The 25,506-nt window shown below is 40.5% G+C and overlaps 1 long non-coding RNA gene across 5 annotated transcripts in view; it reads right to left on the bottom strand.

Annotated features, from left to right (window-relative positions):
* LOC106028418 (uncharacterized) overlaps positions 1-25,253 on the bottom strand; it is a 208,971-nt gene extending 183,718 nt beyond the window's left edge. For 4 of the 5 annotated variants that reach the window (XR_010041174.1, XR_010041172.1, XR_010041177.1 and 1 more), the window contains exon 1: positions 24,552-25,253. This is a non-coding gene — a long non-coding RNA (uncharacterized LOC106028418). Of the gene's footprint in view, positions 1-11,400; positions 11,444-24,551 lie in introns of all 5 variants that reach the window. The other variant, XR_010041175.1, reaches the window with a different exon arrangement.
* Between the last annotated feature and the right edge of the window lie 253 nt (positions 25,254-25,506).

Here is a 25,506-nt window from a genome sequence, read left to right as displayed (position 1 = left end):
TGTAGGAGTTTCAGTCCATAATTGGCTGGCTCCAAGGCAGGTTGGTAAGGCAGACAATCTATTATTACCTTAACCCTATCATTGCACTGTGAATCAAGCCCAGCATTACATCTTCAATCCCAGAAGCACAAACTCTAGATTCAGTTACCTTGGAAAAGCCCCACCTATGACTAAATGAGACTTTGGGGGGACATCTAGATTCAAACCACAACACTGGCCCAGCCCTGACCAAGGCCTGCTATTGTCCATGGAAATACTGGCTTCAAGCCAAGAACTTCTCAGCAGACTCAGTCACCTTCTCATCTCATCTTTGAAGTTTCATGAGGGAGATAATTGAGCTGGCTCACAGCAAGGCCACTTTTGTGGAGGCTAGAGGAAAAGGCCTTGGCAAGTAGGTGGGGGTCTAGGACCATGCTCCACCAGAGCCCCAAGAAGTTCAAAGGGAGCATTAAGAATGCCAGTAATTCATAAGAGCTTTGAAACTTCCCAAATGATTTGAGGAAACATTATTTCTCCCTCACACTGGGGAAGATAATCATGTAAAGACAGAATGAATGGTCATTTACTGGGCAAACATTTGGGCAGGTGCTGTCCTGAGTATAAGGCTCAAGGTCAAGAGCTCCCCAGAAGTACACATACCAGCATAAAGGTCAAGATATCTTACCTTCTGCTATAAGGGTCTGCACTCATCCCTCAGGTTCCTAGAGTCTGTCTTTTTCTATAAAATGAGAACAACTATACCCACCACCCAATGAAGTAACTCTCATGAGCCCACTTTATCACAGAAAAGATGGCTATTCATCTCACACTTGGGTCCTGTCATCTCCTTGAGACTCCAACAACTCCTCTCTTCTCCAAAACCTCCCCATCCCCTCCCCGATACCCAACACCACCAGTGGCTAGGACAGAAGGGTAGGCCTGAGCCTCCAGCCACTTACTGGTGGCCTGAAAGGGTAAGGTCAGGTGGGCAGGGGGTTTGTAGGGATAAGGATATGGACAGACCAGGCACTACCGGGCTGTTCAGGTCAGAGATATTACATACCACATGGGTGCTATCTCAGATGCTGAGAGCAACAGACCCTGAGCAGCATCCTGACAAGACCAATCCTCTTCAAGAGTCTCACTGGCTTTACCTCTGCCTCAGCCTCAAGCTCAGCAATGCCACAGCTGTTAGCCCTACCATTACAGTAGAGGTGACAAGGACACAGGGAAGTTTGCTAAAGGATTTAAATTTTTTACTGTGTCTGAAGGTATCTATACCTATTTTGAAGACAATGAGAAGCATTATGGTAACCACTGTTGATTTCATATTGTTTTGAAGTCCTGTGTCACTTACACTGGTTTGTTTTGATTGACTTTGTTCTGTTTTACTTTGCTTCGTTTATTCTCTTTAAAATAAAAAAAAATTTAAAAGTAAACAATAAACACTGAATGGCCAAAACAATCCGGAAAAAGAAAAGCACAGTTGTAGGTTACACCCTTCCTGATTTCAAAACTTGCCACAAAGTTATAGTCATCAAAACAGTGCGACAGTGGCACAAAGATAGACATATAGGAGAACACACTAGAATAGGCTAGAAATAAACCCTTTATATATGGCCAACTGATCTTCAACTAGGATGCCATGACTATGAATAATCTAAAGGACGATCTCTTTAACAACAGAGCTGGAAAAATGAAACAGCCATATGCAAAAAAATGATGCTGTACTCTTCCTTAGGCCATGTATAAAAATTAACACAAAATTTATCAAAGAACTAAGTGTTTATATTTAATAAACTAAAACTGTGGGAAAACTTTATGACATTAAATTTCACAATGATTTCTAAGCTCTGATACTAAAAGCATTGAAAACCAAAGAAAAAGTAGACAGTGGGACTTAATCAAAATTAAGAACTTTTGAAAACAAAATATAGTATCAAAAGAGTAAAAAGCCAACTCACAAAATGAGAGAAAACATTTGCTTTCTGTTCCTTTGTTTTGAGTCACCTTCTTTCTACATAATGTAAACTAGCCTTGAACTGCTAAGTAGTCTAGGCTGGCTGAGTACTTGTTTTACATGCATGTATCACTATTCCTGGCTTAAAGAAAATATCTGTAAATCAAATATCTATTGAGGGCTTAACATCCAGAATATAGTTTTTATTTTCTTGTATTTTAAGTAAAATTTTTGTAATAGATTTACAGGTTTAGATTTTCAAAAATATATTCAGGATTGCAGATAAGTTGCATTGACACAGTTGTCATTTACACTACACACAGTTTCAACAATTGTTAAGTATGGTACATCTGTCTTAACTAATGAACTAATAATGCTACATTATTTTGTTTTTGATTAATACACGTTTGTGGTACATGATGATGCCATTCCTTGTAGGAAGTTGGTACATGTATATAACACATCTTAATTCTTTTATCATCCTCTTCCCCTCTCTGCCATCTCTCCTCCTTGATCACGTAACCATTTGAGATCTACTACTCTACTTCCTATTATATACAGTTTATTTTTCTCTTTAATTATGTAGAATATATTTTTAAATTTAATACTCAATGAAAAATCCTATTTAAAAATATCACAAATGATAGACTAAAAAAATAAACAAAATTAGGTGAAAAAAATTAATCACTATAAAAGGAAGAAAAAAATAGGCAGGCTTCAGATTTCTTAAAAGCCACATTCAAAGTCAGAACATAGTGGAGTTCTCTCTATAAAACAGTCAAAGAATGAGGGTCCTGACCAAGGGTTCATCCTCATTTATTTGTCCACATTTATAACTGTCCTGCTAGCACCATAGCTGCCCCATTGAACCTGTGATGCTTAAGGACATAAATCCCATCAGTCACTCTGAAAATACACTCAAAAGACTATCCCTGAGTGCCAAGTATCTTTACCTGAAGAGATAAGAGTAATAAAAATGTGGCGGTAGGGTAACAAAGCAGAACGCAGATAATGCAGCATGCTAGGAGTAATGGCTCAACTAATAAAACCTAGGAGGGACACAAGACAAGAAAGTAGCTAGCTCACTGTCTGTAAGTCACAACAGGAGCTTAAAGACACAATTTACAGTTGACATTTCAATAAGGGAAATACAAGTGTATTTAACAACATAAAGGCAAACACTGAAAAAGTTACTACTGTTGATTAAAATTGGGTGAGAACAGAAAACATTCATTTTATAACTACTCATAGAAAATGTATTCATTTCCTATTGCTGCCAGATCAGATTGCCCCAAACTTAGCAGTTTAGAACACAAATCTGTGGGGGTCTCAGTTCCTGGAGGTCAGAGTAGCTGGGATACATTCCTCCTACGGACTCTGGAAAAAGTAAGTTGAACCCTGGCAAAATGTAGGTCTCAGTAGCTGGATGCTTTGAGGAAAGTTGAGGCAGTAGGGAGGCAGGAGGAATGCTTAGGCCCAGACCTCTCTGAATCTCAGGGCCAGCAGGGACTAGCCAAATCATTCCCGCTGCTGGAACTCTGTGCCTGAATTCTCTCAGGTGCCTCAGATTAGAACTCGGCTGTACATGAGGGGTTGGGGAGAGGTCACATGCCACTATTCTATCCGTCACAGAAGACACCTAATGAATAGTTCCTACAGACACAGAGAAGTATAGGCATTATAAGACATTACATGATACATTACTATAATATCTCCTGTAGACAAAGATAGACTTTTCTAATTACAGAAACTTTAAAAAAGGAGAGGAAACATCATAGTTAAAAAGTTAAAATATACAAACATACAAACAAAACAGAACTAAGATCAAGTGTATGTGAATCATCAATATATGAAAATGAGCTTATGAATAAAAAAGATTATCAGATTAAATAATAAAACAAAACACAACTTTATGTGACACATAATAGACACACTTAGTGTTAAAATGTAAGAACAGGCAAAGGTAAAGCAAGTATAGACAATCCAGGAAGCACCAATCATGACCTTCAAGGCAGGAATGAGACAAAAAAGGCACTCTGTGGTACTAGTGGATACATTTCAGAATCAAAGTGCAAAATAGTTATAAATAATTATGGATCAATAACACATCAGCCAACATTCACAGATGCCCCAAAGAGAAAGGCAATAGTGACTGCCACTCCCTTAGTCCATAACAGAGCAAGAATGCAGAGCCTAAGCAAGGACTACATATGACCAAAGTACACAATTATGGTTTAAAATTTACTAATGTCCAACTCTGAAAACCCACAACAGAAGCTCAATTTTCTCTTTTAAGTTGCAGGAGAACACTAGAGTCACAGAAACCTCCTACAACCCACACATGGGAAAGAGAACAGCCAGTGCTCCAGCAGACCTGCAACTGGATGGGAACCATGGCAAAAACAAGAAATCAAACTCTTCCATCCAGAAAGTTTAAAACTTGTTTTTTAACAACTCTTGGAGCATCATATATATATATAAAATCTAAAACTGCAGAACTGGTGAACAGCAGCAATAGTAGAAATGGAGTTCTACTGGAATTTAGGGATCAGTTCTAAATATTAAACACTTTTTTGAAGAGACTATAAACAAATAATCAAACATGCAGATCAAACCTTTAGAAAGCGGGTGAAAAGTCAAAGGAATTATTAATTATTATCAAAAAGTAATCAGTCAAAAAGTAGAAAATAGGGCAAGTACAGTGACAAAAATATCTAGGAACTGACACACTGATGAAAAATTAAAACAAAAATATGGAAACCATTAGCTAACCCAATCAAAAAAAAAAAAGAGAGCAATAAATGAAAGGGAACTAACCACAGAAAAAGAAACTAAAAGACGCACAAAAGATCATTTTACTCAAAGCTTCACAAATAAATTTGACAGAATAGCTAAAACTGATAATTTTCTAAGAAAAACAGGTTTAAAATCAATCACAGAAAAGAAAATTTAAACAAAATAAATGCCACAGGGAAAATTATAAAGAAAACATCATAAAATAACTTTGCCCTCAAAACAAACAAAAAATCATCAGGCCCCAACAATTTCACAGATAATATAATGCTACTAAACTATTCTGGCAAATGGTACAAAAATGAAATTCTGTATGATTTTTTATGAAGTACATGTAACATTGATTCAACACCCTAAAAAACATACCCAGAAAAAAGAAAACTTCAGACCAACATTTCTTACGAACAGCAACACAGGAACAACAAATTAAATGTTAGTAAAGAACATCCAGTAGCACCTGAAAAGAATTATATATCAGAGCAAGTGAAGTACATTTCAGAATTCAAGGACAGCCAGGCATGGTGACAACGCATGCTCATGATCCCAGTACTCAGGAGGCTGAGGCAGAAGGATAATCATGTGTTCCAAGACCTGGGCTATAGAGAGTTTAAGACCAGCCTGAACTACATAGTAAGAGACTGTCTCAAGAAACAAAACAAAACAGAAAACCAAGAATGTGGGACAGGGATATAGCTCAGGAGCACGGCGCCTGGCAAACACAAGGTCCTGAGTTCAATTCCCAATCCAAAATAATAATAATAATAATAATAACATTTCCCTACTAGTAACTAAATTAGTATTAAGTTAGTGTACTAATATATCCAAGAGAAAGATCATATGATCATCCCACAGATGATTTAAAAAGGCAACTGATAAAACTTCAACTATTCTTGATTTTTTAAAAAGGGAGTAACAATCATAGAAAGTACAAGTACTGCCTAAACATATCTTCTTCAATTCAAATCCCTTTTACTTTCTGGGGTTATGCTAGAGACATCCCAAACAGAGCCAACCGTAACCACTATGACTTAACACTATGGTGAAGGCTCCAGCACACAAAATGAGATAGGAGAAAGAAACTGGAGTGTAAAGAGGGAAGAAAAGACTGTGACTAAATGTAGCTACTATGATTAGGTACCTTAATAACCCAAGATAATCTCATCTGAAGAGCCCAAAATAATCAATTGAAGAACACAAGAGTAAAAGAAAAATTAATTAATGCATACATAATTGAGATATATATCATATAAGCAACTGTAATAATAATCCTTTCCAATGATAATTTTTAAAATCTTTTCACTTTAAATTTTACTGCTAAATATATTCATTTTACTCAAAAATTCTTAGATTATTACCAAAATTTTCAGTATTATCCTCCTCACTTATCCTTCTTTACTTAGGACAGCAATCAAGCAAAAATTCTGAAATTCAACTTGAAAATGTTTAAAAATTTTCTTCATGGATATGCAATTCATATTACCTTATTTTTAACTGTCATTATAATTAAACACCTTACATAACAAATTTGTTTCAAATTGTATAAGTATCAGAATTCATGCATACAGGGAAAAGTGAAATATTTGTAATAGATTAATTCTAATGCAGATATCTATTTATATACAACTAGATGCTGAGCCTGGATATTGTATTTGGAGGACTATTGGCTATTTCTAAATATCACAGTTGCCCACCCCTGCATGCCTACCATCACCAGGATGCCTGCCTCCCTCAAGTAACCAGCATGGGCAGGGAGAAACAGCTAGATACATCCTGTGCAGCCACAGGCCACCACTGGAGATGCTTGCTTTCCATGGGCAGCCATCACAGCCTGGGAGAATCAGACAAACATGCTCCAGTGTGTCTGCCACCATCAGATGAGTCCCAGTGAGGCCACACAGCCTGAGAGATGAAGCAGCCCTGCCATCATGCACCCATTAGGGAAGTCTCAGTGTAGCCATGTAGGTCTGGAGAAGCTTGCTCCATGCCCTACTGCCTCCCTGGGAAGCTGGGTTTGGAGAAAACAAGGTGCCTGGCCCATTCCCCTACACTGTGGAGGAGCAGCCAACATAGGAAACACTTGGGACTCCACAACCAGCTTTTCAGGAGGAACCCAGGGAAATATCAAGACAAAGAAACAAAAGGCAATCTCAGACCTCCAATTCACACAGAACAAATCTGGGAGATATAAACATGAAAGAAAATGGAAGTCACACATCATGTTACATGTGATAAGAAACCAGAAAAAAGAAGGGGTATCTTGCCCATCCACCACTGAATAGATAAGAAAGACATAGTATTTTTATACACTGGAAAGCTACTGAGCTATAAAGGACAATTTTGAGATTCTCGAAGGTAAATGGATGCAACTTGCTTATGGGTGAAATGGTTTAGATTTTTATGGATGAATGTTATCTCCCTAGCATAAAAAACTGAAGGAATTAGTGGGATCCAAATGTACAACAGATATTGTGAAAGTTATGTGGAGGAAATGCCTAAAAAGGGAAGGTGACAACCATTGTTAATTTCCTATCATCTTCTTTGATTTCCTGTACTGTTTTCATTGCTTTGTCAGGTTTTGCTTTATTCTGCCTTAATTTTATTATGTCTGATGGTATGGGTGGCTATTTTGAAGGCAGAAAGATATATTATGGTAGCCATTGTTGATTTTCTATTATCTCATTTTTAAGACCTATATCACTTTCATTGTTCTGTTCTGATTGGCTTTATTCTATTTTATTTTGTTTAATTTTATTCTCTTTAAAATAAAAATCACAACTTTTCTTTCTCTAATTCCTACACTTATAGTGATTTAAATAATTATTTAACATCATTATAATGCATAAGAATGTATGTGTACAGTTGTTTAAATAATATACTTTGTTTTACAGTACAAATGATATTTTCATTATTCACATTAGAAGTAATGGACATGAAACCTAGCTTCATATTTTGTAGTAGTATAAACCACAAGAAACTGATTACAGTGGAATGTATTTTTAACTAAATGCACTTGATAAATTATGAGTTAAATAAAGTTAAACATTATTTTTGTTTTATATATATAAATATACAGTTTCTGAAAATAAAATAAAATTGATTGAAAATGCACAGCAAAATTATAGTAACAAAACAGCAAGGTACTGCACAAAAACAGACATACAGACAAATACAACAAAATAGTTCAGAAATAAATCACACATTTATAGTTAAATGACTTTATACAAGGCTATTAAGAACTCATGATGGTAATACAAAGATCTCTCAGTGGTGTTGGGAAAACTGTGCACACAGGAGAAAACAAATCTTGATTTCACACCACATAAAAAAAAAACTCAAAATGGATTAAAGACTTAAAGATAATACCTGATGCTGTAAAACTACTAAAGAAAAATGGAAGGAAACAGCTCCATGGCATGAGTCTCAGCAATAACTTTTCTTACTATAATCCCTAAAGCACATACAACAAAAGTAAAAATGGATAAACATAAGTTCATCAAACTCCAAAGTTCTTGCACAGTGAGGAAAACAAGAGTAAATGAAAGAGAATATTTTCAAACCATATATCTGATAAAGTTAAAATCCAAAGTATATGAGAAATTCAAACTATTCAATAGCAAAAAAACAAGTAACATTTATAAAAATGAGCAAAGAATTTCAGTAGATACTTCTTAAAGGATGACACAAATGATAATATATCAAAAACGTTCAACATCATTCATTATTATAAAACCCAAATGAAAAGCACAATGAGGTATGCCATGGCTTATATTCTAGATGTCCCCCAAAGCCTCGTGTGCTCATAGGTGTAGCTTTTTGGAAGTGGCTGAATCATGGGTGTATAATACTTGGATTAAGACTTACGGTAGTAGATTAGTCCACTAGTTGGTTTAGTATAGTTCTGGATTATGTCTGAGTGGATTTACTAAAAACAGAAGCCCCACCCTGGGTGTGAGTGGTGCCAACCAATACCCTTGTACCCTGGGTGGAATAAAAGGGAAAGAAAGCAGGTTTATTGCTACACTGATCCTGCCTGCCCTGAATGGACTATTTCTCCTCTGCAATACCTCTCTGCCAGGCCACCCTGCCTTGGAGTCAGATGACTAAGGACTGAAATGTCTACAAACTATAAGCCAAAATAAAACTTTCTTCCTTTAATTTTGTATATCAGGTATTTTGTCTCAGCAATGAGAACAATAACCAAGACAAGGTATAACCCACACCTGTAAGATTGGCTACTCTCAAAAAAGATTAAAGGTAACATTGGCAAGGATGTAGAGAAAAGGGAATCCTATAAATATTTTAAAATTACTATAGTATTGGAAATAGTATGGAAGTCCCTCAAAAATTTGAAAAGTGACCTATAGGAAAATGCAACAATCTCATTCCTAGGTATATACATAAAGGAAATAAATCAATATAGCAAAGAGAAATTTGTATGCCCAAGTTAACTTTCTATTGATGTAACAAAATTCCTGCATAAATCAACTTTAAGCAGGAAAGATTTATTCTAGTTCATGGTTTCAGGGTTTCAGTTCGTGGACACTTGGCTTCATTGCTTCTGTTCCCATGGTGAGACAGAACGTTAAGGCAGGGAGTATGTGGGAGAGCAAAGCAGCTTACCCACAAGAGGAAAAGATCACAAAAAAGGGAAAGGATCTGGGACAAGACAGTCCTCAAGTACATGTGCCCAAGGACTACGTCCTACCTCTTAAATTTCCACCACTTCCCACTAGCCTATAGAATTATGAACAAATCAATGGGCTAATCCACTGATGAGGTCAGAGCCCACATGATCTGATTACTTCCAAAAGTTCTGCTCTCCCAACACTGCTGCACGGGGGACCAAGCCTTCAATGCATGAGCTTAGGGGATAATTTCAGATCCAAACTATAACTCATAAGCCAAGAAATAGAAACAACCTACATCTGCATCAATGAATGCACAAAGAAAACGTGGTACAGAAAAACTACTCAGTTTTACCAAAAAAAGGATATCTTGTCATTGTGACAACATGAATGACCTTAGGAGACACTGTGTTAAGTAAAACCAACCCAGCACAGAAAGACAAACACTCTCATATGATCTCATTCATATGAGGAATTTTTTAAAAGTTGAACTCAGAGAAGCAGAGAGTAAAATGGCTAATATCATGGGATGGGGGAGCTAGAGGAGAAAGATTGGGCAATAAGTTCAAAAGATCAATTGTAAAGCACGGGGCTTACAGTTAAAGTAGTATGTTCTTGAAAATAGATTCTATACATTTTCTCCATAAAAGTCATAAGCCTGTAAGTTTGTGCTGAGGTATTTTGGTTCACAAACTTAATTCTTTCTGTGATTCTAGTCATAGAATTCGTTCTATCCTTTTGACACTCGACCTGTGAGTATCTCCATACCATCCCGAAACCCTAGAGTTTAAGATCATCGCTCCCAATGGTCAGGGAATTTCCCAGCTTCCTGTCACACTCAACTGGCTCCTCAGGTCTTGGGCCTGCATGCTCCACCCCCAGTGACCCTGGCTTAATCCAGGGAACTGGGCAGCCAGAGTCCTAGGAGCTGAGGACATAGAAAAGGATTTCTAGCAGGCCCAGGGGAAGCCTTGGAACAACACTTGAAACACAGAAATATAGGAAAATGACAAAACAAAAGACTAAAGTACAATCTCAAACCTCGAGCCCATCCCAAGAAACCTTAGAAGCAATAACACAATTATAACAGGAGAACTTAACACACCACTGACACCAAGTGACAGATCAAGCAGACAGAAAGTTAGCAAAAAAATAACAGAATCACACCTGTGAACAAATGGACTTAATAGACATATACACAATGTTTCATCCAACAACATCAGAATACACATTCTTCTTAGCAGTACATGAGACATTCTCTAAATAGACTATATACTAGCCCACTTAACATATTTAAATAAATGCAAAAGAGTTGAAACTATCCCATGTAAGTTATCAGATCATAGTGCCATAAAACCAGAAATTAATGATAAAAGAAACTGCAAAAATCCCACAAACACATAGAAATTGAATAACATACTCTTGAGCAATCAGTGAGTCACAGGGACAATTAAAGAAGAAATTAAACAATACCTACAACAAATGAAAATACAAATACAACTTACCGGAATCTGTGAGATGCAATGAAAGCAATCATCAGAGAAAAATGTATTGCACTGAGTTCCCATATCAGGAAAACAGAAAGAATACAAATAAATAAGCTGATGCTACACCTCAAACATCTAGAAAAAGAAGAGCACACAAGCCCAAAGCCAAAAGAAGAGAGGAAATTATAGAAATCAGAGCAGAAATAAATGCAATAGAGACTAAGAAAACAATCCAAAGAATTAATGAATCAAAAAGTTGGTTCTTTGAAAGAATAAATAATTGATAAGTCCATAGCCAACCTTATTTAAAAAGGGGAAGACAAAGCTTAAATTCATGCAATAAAGAATGAAAAAGGCAAAATCACTTCAGACTTTATAGAAATACAGATCATCAACACCTATTTCGAAAACCTCTAATCTCATAGGTTTGATAACATAGAAGAAATGGACAGACTGCTAGAAACATATAAAGTAACAAAGCTAGTTCAAGAAGATGTAAAACTGCTGAATAACCCAATTTCCATTAATGAAATTGAAAATGTAATTAAGTCCTTACCTACAAAGAAGAGCCCAGGCCCACATGGATTCACTGCAGAATTCTATAAGAAATATAAAGAAGACTTAATGCCAACACTCCTCAAACTCTTCAATGAAAGTGAAAGGGAAACAATCCTTCCTAAGTCATTCCTGGAAGCAAATATTACTCTAGTACCAAAACCTAAGAAAGACCCAACTAAAAAAAAGAACTAGAGGCCAATCTCCCTAATGAACACAGATGCAAAAATCATCAATAAACTATTGGCAAATAGGATGCAGCAAATCATCAAGAAGATTATACCCCATGACCAGTGGGATTCATCCCAGGCATGCAGGGATGGTTCAACATATGTAAATCAATAAATGTAATCCATCATACCAATAAAGCCAAAAGCAAGAATCATATAATCATTTCTATAGATGCAGAAAAAGCTTTTGATAAGGTCCAACATTCATTCATGATAAGAACCTTATAGAAAATTGAAATAGATGGTCTTTACCTCAATTTGATAAAGGCCATCAATGACAAACCAACAGCCAGTATCATACTAAATGGCCAAAAACTGAAGGCCTTTACCTTAAAATCAGGCACAAGACAAGGGTGTCTCTTGTCACTGCTCCTATTCAATATAGTACTGGAAATACTAGCCAGAGCAATTAGACAAGAGAGAGAAATAAAAGAGGTAAAGATAGGAAAAGAGGAAGTTAAATTATCATTATTTGCAGATGACATGATACTCTACATAGAAGACCCCCAAAACTCTAGAAAGACTCTGAGATATAATAAATAAATTCAGCAATGTAGCTGGATACAAAATCAATACTCAAAAATCAATAGCATTCCTATACCCTAACAACAAAATCACTGAAAAAGAAATAAGAGAAGCCACACCCTTCACACTAGCAACCAAAAAAATGAAATACTTAGGATAAATTAATCTCACGAAAGAAGTGAAACATCTATATAGGGAAAATTATTATAAACTGAAAAAAGAAACTGAAGAGGATCTCAGAAAATGGAAAGACATCCCTTGCTCATGGATAGGAAGAATAAATATTGTAAAAACGGCCATTCTCCCAAAACTGTTACACAGATTCAATGCAATCCCAGTCAAAAGACCATCAGTATACCTCATAGATGTAGAGAAATCACTTCTAAAATTAATCTGGAACCAGAAAAGACCTAGAATAGCAAAGACAGTTCTAAGCAGCAAAGGCAAGGCAGGAGGCATCACAATCCCTGACTTGAAGTTATACTTTTAAGCAACTGTAGTAAAATCAACATGGCACTGAAATAAAAACAGAGCCAAAGATCAATGGAATAGATTAGAAGATACAACCACAACTACAAACACACTCAACCACCTTATCTTTGATAAAGGAGCCAAACATGTTCACTGGACGAATTACAGTCTCTTTAATAAATGGTGTTGGAAAACCTGGCTCTCCATATGCCAAAAACTAAAACTAGACCCATACCTATAACCATGTACTAAATTAAAATCTAAATTGATCAAAGATCTGAATATTAAAATAGAAACACTAAATCGACTGGAAGACAAATTGGGTAAAAACCTTGAAAACATAGGGGTAGGTAGAGAATTCATGAACAGGAATCAAACCACAAGAGAAATACTTCCCAGAATCAATAATTCAGATCACCTTTTATTAAAAAGTTTCTGCACCTCAAAAGAAATCTCCAGCATAGGTAAAAGAAAACCCAGAAACTGGGAAAAAATCTTAGTGAACTGTCCCTCAGACAAAGGACTTCTGTCTAAAACATATAAAGAATTTTAAAAAATCAGACCCCCAAAATTCAAAGATCCAATCCAAAAATGGGCATCTAAGATGAATACACAGTTCTCAGGTAAAGAAATACAAATGGCAAATAAATACATGACAAAATGTTCATCATCATTAGTCATTAGAGAAATGCAAATTAAAACCACACTGAGATTCCATCTCACTTCTGAAAGAATGGCCAGGATCAAGAAAACCACCAACAACAAATGCTGGAGAGGCTGTGGGGAAAAGGAACTCTCTTGCACTGTTGGTGGGAGTGTAGATTGGTGCAACTATTGTGGAGGTCAGTCTGGAGATTTCTCAAAAAGCTGGGATTGAAAGTCCCATTTGTTCCAGCTATTCCACTTGTAGGCATATTCCCAGAACTGAAAACATCATTCCACAGTGATATATGTGCACCCATGTTTATAGCAGCACAATTTGTAATAGCCAGATCTTGGAAACAACCTAAGTGTTCATCATCTGAGGAATGGATAAAAAAGTTGTGGTATTTTTATACAACAGAGTACTACTCAGCTATAAAGAATGATCACATTGAGATATTTATAAAGAAATGGGTGCAGCTTGAGACCATACTGATAAGTGAAATAAATCAAACTCACATCTACAAATACCAAATAGTCTCCCTAGTATAAGAAATGGTAAGAATACATAAAAGTATGTGGTAATCATGATTCCCCATTATATGGCTTTGAAGCATTATAATGTTTTCATTCATTAGCTGGAATGGTTTTATTCCAGGTTGTTTGATTTTATTGTCTGTGATGGTATGAACAACTATTTTGAAGAAAACAAAACATTATAATAGCTAGTGCTGATTTAATATCATCTTGAAGTCCTACCAAGCTTTTAGTCTTCCGTCTCCATTGGTGTTATCATGTTGTATCTTATTGGATTTTATTATATGAGATAGTATTAACAAAAATTTTTATGGACAAGGAGATAAATAGTAACCATTGTTCATTTTCTGTTAGTTGGTTATGAACACCCTGTAATACTTTCATTCTTTTGAATGGTTTTATTATGTTTGATACTATAGTATATGAAGGTATACTCAAATATTTCAAGGAAAGAGACACTGTGGTAGCTACTGTTATGTCAGGTTGTCTTGTGAAACATTATGTTGCTTAAATTGTTCTGTTCTGACATGTTTTGTTATGTCCTCTTTTATATTAATCTTTTTTAAAATAAAAAAGAACTATCCTTGCAATTCAGCTGCAAATGAGGCACCACTGTACATGTCATTTAGTTTTTCTTAGCCACTCCACAATCTACATGTATCTATAGCTCCGAAGCTGAGATATAAAGATCACAGCCTGTCCTCTGGAACCCAGCCTGGACAATTATTGACTTAGCAAGACCCTGTCCCAAAATTAAAAATTTAAAAAGGACTGAGGATATAGCTCCACGCAAAAATCCTAGGTACTAGTATCCTAGTAACCCCTCATACTGCCAAAAAAAAAAAAAAAGCTGTCTTGTGTATATATACAAATTTTACCAATTAACTGATCTTTTAAAATTCTAAACACTACTAAAGAACAGATATGATAATGAACAAGTGGAAAGAAGATAAACTATGTTCTTGAAAAGAAAGACCTCATATAATAAGGATGTCTCTCTCCGTACATGAGCTTATAAATTTAACCCAATTCCAAGCCAAAACAAATCAGTTTGGGGGTTTTATATTCAGAGTGTGTGTATGTGTGTACTTACGTGCAGATGTGTATGCGTATTTCTGGTGGGAGCATCAGATACAGAATAGAAAATCATATGTAAAAATAATCTAAAATAGGCACAAAGAAATTTGACAAAACAATGAGGGGCTGGGCATGTTGCTCAGTGAAGTGCTTGCCTACCTTAAATAAGACCCTGACTTCCATCTCCAGTACCACACCCCCCTCCAAAAAAAAAAAAAAAAGAAAAGAAAAGCAAGGAGGAGGAGGATACAAACAGGCGAGGAAAAAGAAAGATTTGGCTGGGTATAGGGAGAAAAGCCTGTAAACTGAACATTTGGGACATTAAAGCAGAAGAATCATGAGTTTCGAGGCCATTCTGTGCTATATAGGGCATTCAAGGCCAGCCTAGATTACACAGTAAGACCCTATCTTAAAAAAAAAAAAAGACAACTACTTAATATTTAATTAACCAATTACTCATCTTTTAAATACAGGATGATCCCAAAATTGCATATTTTTCATTAATTGTTTTAAGATAATACAACAGAAAATATAAAATGACATTTTTATCAAATTTGTTCATTACAAGAATCAACTAGTTGAAATGACACCCGCCCCAGTGATGCTCTGGATAGTCAGCACATAAACAAGCATACACAATGCCTGAATGTCACTCAGGGTAAACTGTTTAATGGTTAATTCTTGAGATACTAAAACATAGGATAAAACCCTAATAATTAAAATACTAGCTATAGTGAGTAAACTGTAAATAAAACAGCTTATAAGAAATATACCTAACAAATGGGCATTTAGTATGCAAGGGAAGTAGAAACTACAACCAGCTGGGAAAACACAAGTTACCAATAGTCTGAATGAGACCACTGGAAAGCCATCCAGGAGAAGCTAAAGTCAGCCACACATTACTCTGTGTACCAGGACCAGACAAATGAGTCAAAACCATAAAAGTCACACTACAATGAAAACAAGAAGACCAGGAGATCTCGTTTTAAACTTCAGAATTCCTTTTCTGTCTACAAGTCAAAACCCAAAACCATAATACAAAAACTAGTAGCTCTCCTTATATGCAAACTTCTGCCATGTATGGCAAAACAAAAAGAAGGCATATCACAAGCTAGGAAAAACAGTTGCGTTTAGAGTACTCACGAGTTCATTTATAATCTGCACAAGAATCAGCCACCCAGAGTTCATAAATGAATAAAATCAACAAAACTTCACAAAGAAAAAAAACTGAAAACAGTCTTCAATGTCTGAAAGGATGCCAAACTCATTCATAATAAAGGAAATGTTCCCTAATGAGACAGATAATTCAAGCTTGATAATACTCAGTTCTGGCCAGGGTGAGGAGACAGCATTCACTATTTTCTATGGTGGGCACCAGCTTAGCCTGGGGAAGGGAGGGGAAATCTGGAAATGCACAAGTGAGCCACAAGGTGTGAGGCTACAACCCAGCACTGTTCATTCTACACACGCTGCACGGAGGTGGTGCATTAGGGCAAAAAAACCAACGTCACCACTCTGAATAAGGAAGACTGAAAATATCAATACTCCCATCAACAGATGACTAACACAACATGGGCACATTCACACCATGAGATACTGTGCTGGCACAAAGTAAAAGACAGCACTGTGCAGAGAGGCAAAGACTTCCTCCTCTCTTCACATCAGCACTCTGGTGTGTAGTGGGAAAGTAAGGGGCAAAAATGTATCAGATGACTTATAAAAGAAAAAGGGGAAATGCAAAAACACACATTGGGATTTGCCTGATGTGCACCAAGAAGCTCTGAAAGGCTTTATCAGAAAGATAACACAAGCAGTATCACCAGTAGAGACCAGGGCTGTGCATAAGATATAGAGACATTTAACTTCCTACTGCATCCTTCCTTACAAGTTTCTACTGTTAGACTATATAAACAATGCAAAATACTACAATAAAAGGGCCTAAGTTCAACTGTAGACTATTACCACTGTGAAACAGGATTCAGCAGTGAAGAGGACTACTTACACACACAGTGGCCCCAGGAACTGTGCAAGGAATGACCACAAACAGGAAAGCCAATCCCCAGAGGTTACATACTACATAATTCCATTTCTACAACACTCTTGAGATAACTTTATAAACTGAAAGCCTCCTGAATATTAAAGAACCTGGCAAAAGCAAAGACATGTGGGTGGAAAAGGGGTTAAAAGGGAACCTCTTGGTGACAGCACAGGGGTCTCAGCTTCATCCATCCCTCTGTGTTAGTCTACTAACTCTGCAACAACACTAAGGAAACCAGGTAGAGTGACAGGACCTCTATTACTTCTTAACCACCCCTGGTCTCAGATGCCCATCTATATGGGGGGAGGGGTAGCCAATTAAAGATTTCACTGGATCCACCATCATTCCTTCAAACACAGTAGACTTAGTACCACACATACTATGAGAAGTTTATGCAGAACTCCTGAAACCATGCATGGGAGCATGGTTCCCAAAAGATGAATGGATCAAGTCAGAGACAGTCTGGGGAATGGAGGGGCTAGTGCAGGCAGCAGAAGTAACTCAAGCACTTACAGTTCTAAGGAACACCTAGAACCACTTCCCCCATATAGGTCCCATAATTCTAGAGGGGCAGCATGGGAAAGTGAGACCACAGCTGTGACAACAGTTGAACTCAGACTCCCAACTCTGCTTTTGCCTGCTTTGAGATCTTGAGAAAAACAAAATGACTCCTAATACCCTTCTTTATCAGGAAAAACAGATCACCAGGCCACTCAGTTGTGAGCTTCAGGATATTCCTTAGGATCACTATAGCACTATCTACATCCCACCTACCAGTATGGGCTCTCCATTTCCCCTGCCAAATGCTCCTCAGCTCATGGTAGCTGGGCTGTGCCCACATCAAGAAAGCAGTAGAACCTTAAAGACAATTCCCAGGCAACAAAGTAGGCAGGTCACTGCTTTCTGCAAACTACAGCTTCCCTCTTGCAAAATGGGGATAAGGGTACTGCTTTGGATGCTACTCTGCAGAGTCAGTACCTGCCTATATAGAGCATCCACTGTTACTGCCCCCCACCCCTTCCTGTCATTTTGGATAGTAGAGAACTCCCCATCCCTTCCTGTCATTTTGGAGAGTAGAGAACTCAGGAGCACATTGGAGGCCAACCAGCCAAAAGGTGAGGCTTAAGTCACTGCTCTCCAGAATCATCAAATCATGCCTAAACAAGTATTTATTGAGTGCCCATTCTGTGTTTTCTTATGCTGGAATCACAGAGACAGAAAAGACTGTCTGGCCCTGGAGGCAGGCACAAAAGAAACAAACACAGAAAGAAATTACTGCAATCAACAAGGAAGGAGCCAGCCTAAGACATTTTATTGGCATGTTGACCTTTTTATCTGCCTTGGCTTCCCCCAAAAGAAATGCAGATGCCAGGAAAAGCCAAGGTGCCAGAACCTTAAAAACTGGCAGCACTGAGCTGAGCTTTAAAAACTAGGATGAAGGTCACCAAATGAGACCATTTCAGTCAGGGAGGTAGCCCTAGCAAAGACACCAGAGGACAGACTGGGGGCAGCCTTGAGAAGTAAACAGCCCAGCAGGTTTCCAAGGATAGAAAAACCAGGAAAAGATTTCTTACTGTTAATATTTGTTTTTGAAATTTCTACCCTTTTTTTTCTGTTTTGTCTTTTTTTCTTTTTTCTTTAAATAATAAAGAAAGACCACCGAAAGTTGCAATGAGTCCAGCTTTACGTCACAAGGACAGGGCAACTGCAAGGATTCTCAATGAGGAGTGACAGAGCCACAGTGACATCTTGGTTAGACGAGCCAGAATATTAACAGTGCATTGGGAGACCAAGTTAGAGGCTGTGAACTAGCTGAAACACTCTGGTAACTGAAGACCCTAAACCAGGAAGAAACAGGCCTCCCTAGCCCCAATCTCTGCCTCCCTGCCCACCTCCACACTGTGCTCATTAGCACCCTGACTGTGGGTGATGCAGCAGGGGAAGAAGGCCAGACTAGAGAAATGACTCTGGCTCCTCATTAGCACTGCCTTAAAAGCCTGTACTGAGAGGGCAGCCAAGCCCAGGAAGGGGGCTGTTGTGTTGTGTGTTTTTTAATGTTGGGAAAGATTGATTCTGCGCCTTTGGCTTAAAAGTATGTCCCTTTCCAAAGACTAAACAAGAATGAATTATAGATCTGGGTGGAAAGCAGCCAAAGGTGCCAGAGTGGGGAGTGTACCCGTTAGCACAGATTTCTTACCGTCTTTGATGCCCACAGTTCCCTTCAATGCCATGCACCATCAAAGGCCTGCCCTTAGTGTTCCCTAACCAAACCCCCACCATAAGTTTACATCATCTGACGTTTGGTGCAGGCCCATCTGTACCCTGAAGACTGCGCGCAGGGTTAGCCACCAGTGATGGAAGGACAGGCAGACATGGACAGATGGATGCCCTGAGTATAACAGCTGCCCCAAATCCTTGGCAATACCTGCCTCAGTGACTCACTGCCTTCCACAGTCCTGAGGCAGTCATACCCACAAGTTAGTTGCACTTTTCACAGGCCATGACCAGTCACTGACACTCAAGGTGCTCATTCCACCCACATCACACACCTCTCACTGAGAACAAGTCTTCTGATCTCTGCTCAGCCTCCACTACTCAAAAGAAATATTAACCAGTACCACTAGAGTCCCAAAACCCTCAAACCATGGCCACATTCTCCTTCAGAATGTCATCTCGATAGGGAATGAGGCCAGCAATGAGTCGTCATTAGTATAATAACCACTATTACTAAAATGTCCTCCAACTCACAGGGTAACTTCAAGTTTGTGAAGGTTTCTCCAATATGACCCTCAGAAGAAATAACACAGCAGGAACACAAGGCAGGCAAGGTAGCACAGTGGTCTGTACTGTGGGCTCTTGAGTAAAAATGTTGGGTTCAGGTCATGGCTGGTACTTTGGTACAAGTTACTCAATCTCAGAGTATCTGTTGATCTGTATCTTGCAGGTATCTGGCAGGTACTCTGGCAGGATCAAGAGACAGTAATAGCTATTACAATGATGGCCCAAAGACAGTGAAGACGGTCAGGTCAATGCCACTCCTAAAAGCAGACCACACTCTGGCCATCTGGGCAGAGCAGGCTCTCCAGAGTGGGCACCAGGACAAGGCAGCCCAGAGAGCAGTGAAGAAGAGAAATAGTTCCACTGACCCTGTAAGCTGTGCTTCCTCACCTCCCATAGTCCCTTTGAGCTTTGGGAATTTTTTCCTATACCTCTCAAGTAATATATAAAAGCACTCTGAGCTTCTACATCCTTAAGATGACATACTGCCACCCACTCTCAGAGAGACTGACCTAAGAGCAGACCAATATCATGATAGGCAGGGCAGAGTGAGGATCAATGAGTAACACAGGTAGGGTCCCATAGCCAAAATGCTACACGTCTGTGCTCATTTAAAAAAAAAAAAAAAGTTGTACAAGGCAGGGCCAGGTCCCAGGCTTTCTTTCTCTCAGGGGAAATAAGAGGCAAACAATACAATAATCTTCCATTAATCAGTGGAAGAAAACAATAGAGGTTTATTGGGCTGAAGTACTTGGGCAGGCTCTCAGTGGGCTAGCCATGATCACTGGTTTTGAGTCAAGGAAAGTCACTCTCTCGAGCTCAGAAGCCAGGGTTGCTAGGATAACAAGTAGCCCCTGAGGAATGGAAGAAGGACCCAGCTACCCACCAAACCCATCAATCCACAAAAAAGTGTACAGTGCTTCTGCCACCATGAGGGACCAACCCCACAACACCATGCCATGAATCACGGACAGTCCTGGATTGTAGGCTCCAGCCATAGGATCTGAGTGGGGTCTGGCACAGACTCCAGAGCCCTCCCCACACAACCAACTCAGCACAAATCAGCTGGTCCTCAACTACTTAGCACACAGCCATGCAAAGTCCAGGCCTCCTGCCTGCCCAGGTGCTCACAGGCTGCCCTACTTGACACAGCCTGCCAGGAGTCCTAACCACATAACTAGCCCAGGGCCTTCCTCTGTCTACAGCGGTCATTCTCCTCACCCCACCTCAGCTACAAAACACCCAGTCTTTAGGATTCACCTTTGGCCTCAGTGGCATTCAGGAGCCTCTCTGGTGTATCCCTGCACACACACTGAGGGTTTGGTGCCCTGTCTGTGCCCTCTCATGGTAGTGTCCCCAGTGCCGGACTCTGGGCCATTCTGTCCTAAACCTCACACAAGGTCCAGCCTCTGACACCCTCACAAATTCACAAGAGACACTCTGACTACAGTGGCACTGCCAGTGACCCAAAGCCACACAAGTGGACTACTTTGGTAGTGGTCCATGTCCTAATAGCATCTACCCATGCCCAGGAAGAAGGACTCTGCAGTGTGGTCCACGTTTCAGCCAAGCAGAGGGTCATCTTTATTTTTCCCCAGACTCAGCCAGCCTCAGATTAACAGAGAATACTATATCTGGGAGGCCAGGCAATGACTTTGATATGCTCTTGAGAACAGGCTTCCATTTAACATTTTAGGGAATTCTGAACCAAGATCTCCACCACAACTCAACTCCTCAGGTAAAGGCACCCTGCTCACAAAACACCTTCAGAAAACTATTCAAGGCACCTGGTTTGTACTTGTTGTAGGTACCCTCTTCTATGCCAGAGGACTCAGGCCATGACAACTTTTCCTATAGAAGGCTCTAGATGGTTCCAGTGCAGCATAAACAGAAAGTATGGTTCTAGGTCAGCCCTGACATAACCCTCCACTTCAACAAACATCTGCTGTCCGAGTGGACAGGTTCCAGGCTCTGGGCTACAGCTGGATGTGGTGGCAGACATACAGACTAGAAGGACTGCAGAATCCACTGTGAGTGTTCTTCTCTGCCCAACTCAATGTATTCAATGGGACAGGATTAGAATGCTCCAAGCCCAGAGTACAAATTCAAAATTCAGAAATGACAGCAAAATAACCGAAAGTAATACCGCTGAAGAAAACAGCATAAACCATACATCCTCTCATTTAGTTTTCCAGTCACTTCTCCATTCACAGATCTGACAAGTATTCAAGGCACAAAGGCAAACAGATGACTCCAAAGAGGTCTACTGTCAGACTGCACACCAGCCCATTTTTACTTATGCTGCACAAAACCAAATTTTTAAGAACATAATGAATTGTAGCTGGGCTGAGCCACAGAGGCCAAAATCCACTCACCATCAAAATAAATACTGTAGCCATAGGGACACTCTTGTGCATTAAAAGAAAAAGCCTACACCTCAGCCAACTGTTCATTTGTCCCAAACACTACTCAGAGCAATAAAATGCCAACAATCTCAGAAGCAACATATATCAGGGGTCCAGTGGACAATGGTTAAGCAACTCAAGCCAGCTTGCCTTCCTTTGCCGCAGTCTCTTCATTTGCAAAATAGAGATCACATAGATCCTTCTTCCAGAGTTACTGAGCACAAGAACTTAGCATAGATCCAGGCCTCCAGGACTCCTAAGTGCACCTCAATAGTATCTTAGCATTAGCCCTGAAAAATGCTTCTATTCTCTCTGCCAACCAGACCTTGCCCTGCCACCTGGCCCAATTCAAATTCTACAGCTTGAGAATGCCTCTCTTTAGGGTCCCCAACACATATCAAAGTCTGGCTGTCAATGGCTGGATACACCTCTGTGGTCATGGTTCGTGCATCTATTCTTTACATTCGGAAGGTAAGACCCCTACTCCCTGCTTGGAGCTTCCTAAGTTTTAAACTTCCACACCTGTGATTCTTCTGCCTTTTCCTGTGTAGCATCCTCACTTATTAAAACCTGTTGGGTGCTCACCTGCTTTAGATGTTGCACTGTATGCTCAGGTCAACCAAGGCAGAGGTGTCTACCCAGAAGGGATTCACAGGTATGTGTGGGAGACAAACATGGGAGTATACGGGCATTCCAAGTGGGCACATGCACACACACACACACACACACACACACACACGTTTAAAAAAACATAGAATATGCAGGAAACAAGAACTTCTGCAGTGTTGGAGCATATGGAGCAAGAATCAAAAGATACAACTGTAGCTTAAATATGAGTCAGATCCTGATCTTCAAGCTACAGGAAATGGGAAGCTATGGAAGCAATATAGGGATGGACACCTGCCTGCCTGCCTGCCTGCAACCATCCCAGAACTAAGCTGTGGCCCCTATGCCTGCAGAGGACCAGACACGTGAACAACCAGGTTAGCTGAGCAATTACAACAGCTACAAGTTTCCAGAGTGCACCAACACAGGCCTGGAAAAGGGAGGAAGGATGGAAGTGAACCAGCAAAAACTCAACCTCCAATACAAAACGTAAGATTTACCAATCTCCTACAGTCATGTGCAATCACAGCTTGGCTCCTAACCCCAAACCACTCTTGTATCCAGGCACTCACTGAACATTTCTACAAAGGGCTGACAGGAAAGTACAGTTTTATTTACCCAAAGCACTTCACAATAACCGGATTCACCTGCACCTTTCAACCTACAACTCAGTGCCACACGGAGGATATTATACTAAAGAACAATCTCAATCGCTGCCTCATTGATACCATGAATACAGAAAACAAGCAGAGAAGTGGAGATGACAACATATGGAATGCTGAGGAGGAGAGGAGACAGAATGAGATAGGAAATATGGAGGAGAGAGATCAAAACACTGAACCAGTTCCAGATGAGCCCAGACCTGAAATACAGCTGCCTTCAGACCAAGACATAAGGGTAAGGCAAGCTAGAGCACAAGCAAAAAGGAAAGGGTGCTAAGTGTAGCTGGAATGGTAGCTGACAGGATGAAGGGCAGAGGAACAGCACCCTGGCCTACACAACTTTCTGTAATGACTGCATAAATCCTTACCTGCACTGTCCAACTGGAAGCCACAAGTTAATGTGGTGTCATTTTAATGGCTACACATAGCTAGTAGCTGCCACCCCGATATCAGAGAGAACTTCCAGAACCAGGGAAGAAGTGAAACCTGTGTCTACCAGCAACAGGTGGCTCTTGGGGGATTTCTACCAAGATGGTCTGGATCAGTGCCACCTGGAAGCACCAGGGGATAACCCGGCCACCAGTACCCTTCAGGCAACTCTTATAGCCAAAAGGACAGAGGAAATGCACACGGGCTAGAGGATGAAGTAGGCTCCTAGAGCTGTAAAGATCACCCCGTGCGGTTAACAAGTAGGCAGTAGGCGTGGAAGTGGCTCCCAGTCTGGGCACAGATCTCAAATGCGGACAGCCCAGTGCACTGACCACTAACAGGTTCCAGGCTAGAGAGAGTCCCGGGCCCACCAACCCCAAAGGCTGGTCCTTCTCCCTGCTGCCTCCTCCCAACCCCGAATCCCCACGGAGAGGACCTCGATCCCTTACTCCGATCCCTCACTCTAGCTGTCTAGGTGCTCACTTTGCAACGTCACCACGACCCTTCACTTAGGCCTCCCTTGCTGGGCCTCCAGACCCTCCTCCACCCCAAACACCTGCGACTACACTTAGCTACCTCGCTCCGCCCTCGTTCCGCCCCTGCCCCTACCTCACCCCGCCCCTTCCCCGCCCCCACCGGAGCAGCTCCGCCCTGTCTTTTAAAAAAGCCATGGTAACCAGCCCGCAACCGCTCCCCGCCAAGCAGCCTTACGGCCCCACGGCCCGGCAGCCAGTACTCCCCCATTCCCTCACCTGCACTGACTCTAGGTTGCGCTCTTCAGCTCGCTGTGGGAGGGCGATGCCGGGCGGGCCGGGCACCCAAACATCACGTGACGGCCTCACGAACCAATGGTGTGCGTCCGTCTCAAATTCACGGGCTACGAATCCCAAAGTGCCCCGCGATAGGAAACGGAGTCCGGCGCGACCAAAAGACCCGGCGGGTGTGCTCGCGGCACTAATGAGGTGACCCTGCGTGCGAAGGTGGAGGTAGATCGATTTCACCAGGCGCTAGCAGAAGGCTCTTTCTCGCGTCCTCAGACTCGCCTGGAAGTGAGGACTACCGCGGGCGTTCGGCCTGTAGGGTCCTCCATGGAAAAGCAGGAGCTGGTAGAGACCCAAGACTAGGAAGACACGAAACAATTGAAGGGCCTTTACTCACGAACACCACGCAGAATAGGGAGGCCCCTTTGGAGACCCCCTGAGGCCCATTCCCACCTTTATCAGAGCCCAGATAGGGGCTTTCAGCTCCTTCGCCTTCCAGTGACTCAAGCAGAAAAGAACGTTACCAAGGAGTAAGCTGGCTTGTGCGTGGAGATGGGACTGATGGGTTGGCCAGTCACTTCTCAGCCTGTGTCCCCACTGGTAAACCAAGAACCGCACCCAGGGCAGAAGAGCCAGGCTATAAGCCCGCGTTCTGACCAACAACGTGGTCCTCCCAGCAGCTATCGTTCGATGGTGGCCACTCCTACCCCCATCTGGGTTACACACTTTCTTCAAGCCTGGGCACCCTGGCACAGAGCCACTAAGCACGGGATAGGGGTCAGGCCTCTGCAGCTCCAGGCACCCAACATGATAATGGTCAGAAGTTACCACATGGTCTCCCTGGAGGACCTGAGCAGGGGTTCTTTTAGGCCAGAACTGGAGCTTAGCTGGAATTTCCCAGGGTAAATTCTGATTCCTGATGATTATGAGCACACTATATGTGTGC

Source organism: Cavia porcellus, unplaced genomic scaffold, assembly GCF_034190915.1.
Source record: "Cavia porcellus strain 051 isolate PalLab524CR breed Dunkin Hartley unplaced genomic scaffold, mCavPor4.1 scaffold_19, whole genome shotgun sequence".
NCBI classification, from domain to species: domain Eukaryota; kingdom Metazoa; phylum Chordata; class Mammalia; order Rodentia; family Caviidae; genus Cavia; species Cavia porcellus.
This window is presented reverse-complemented; position numbering and strand designations above follow the sequence as displayed.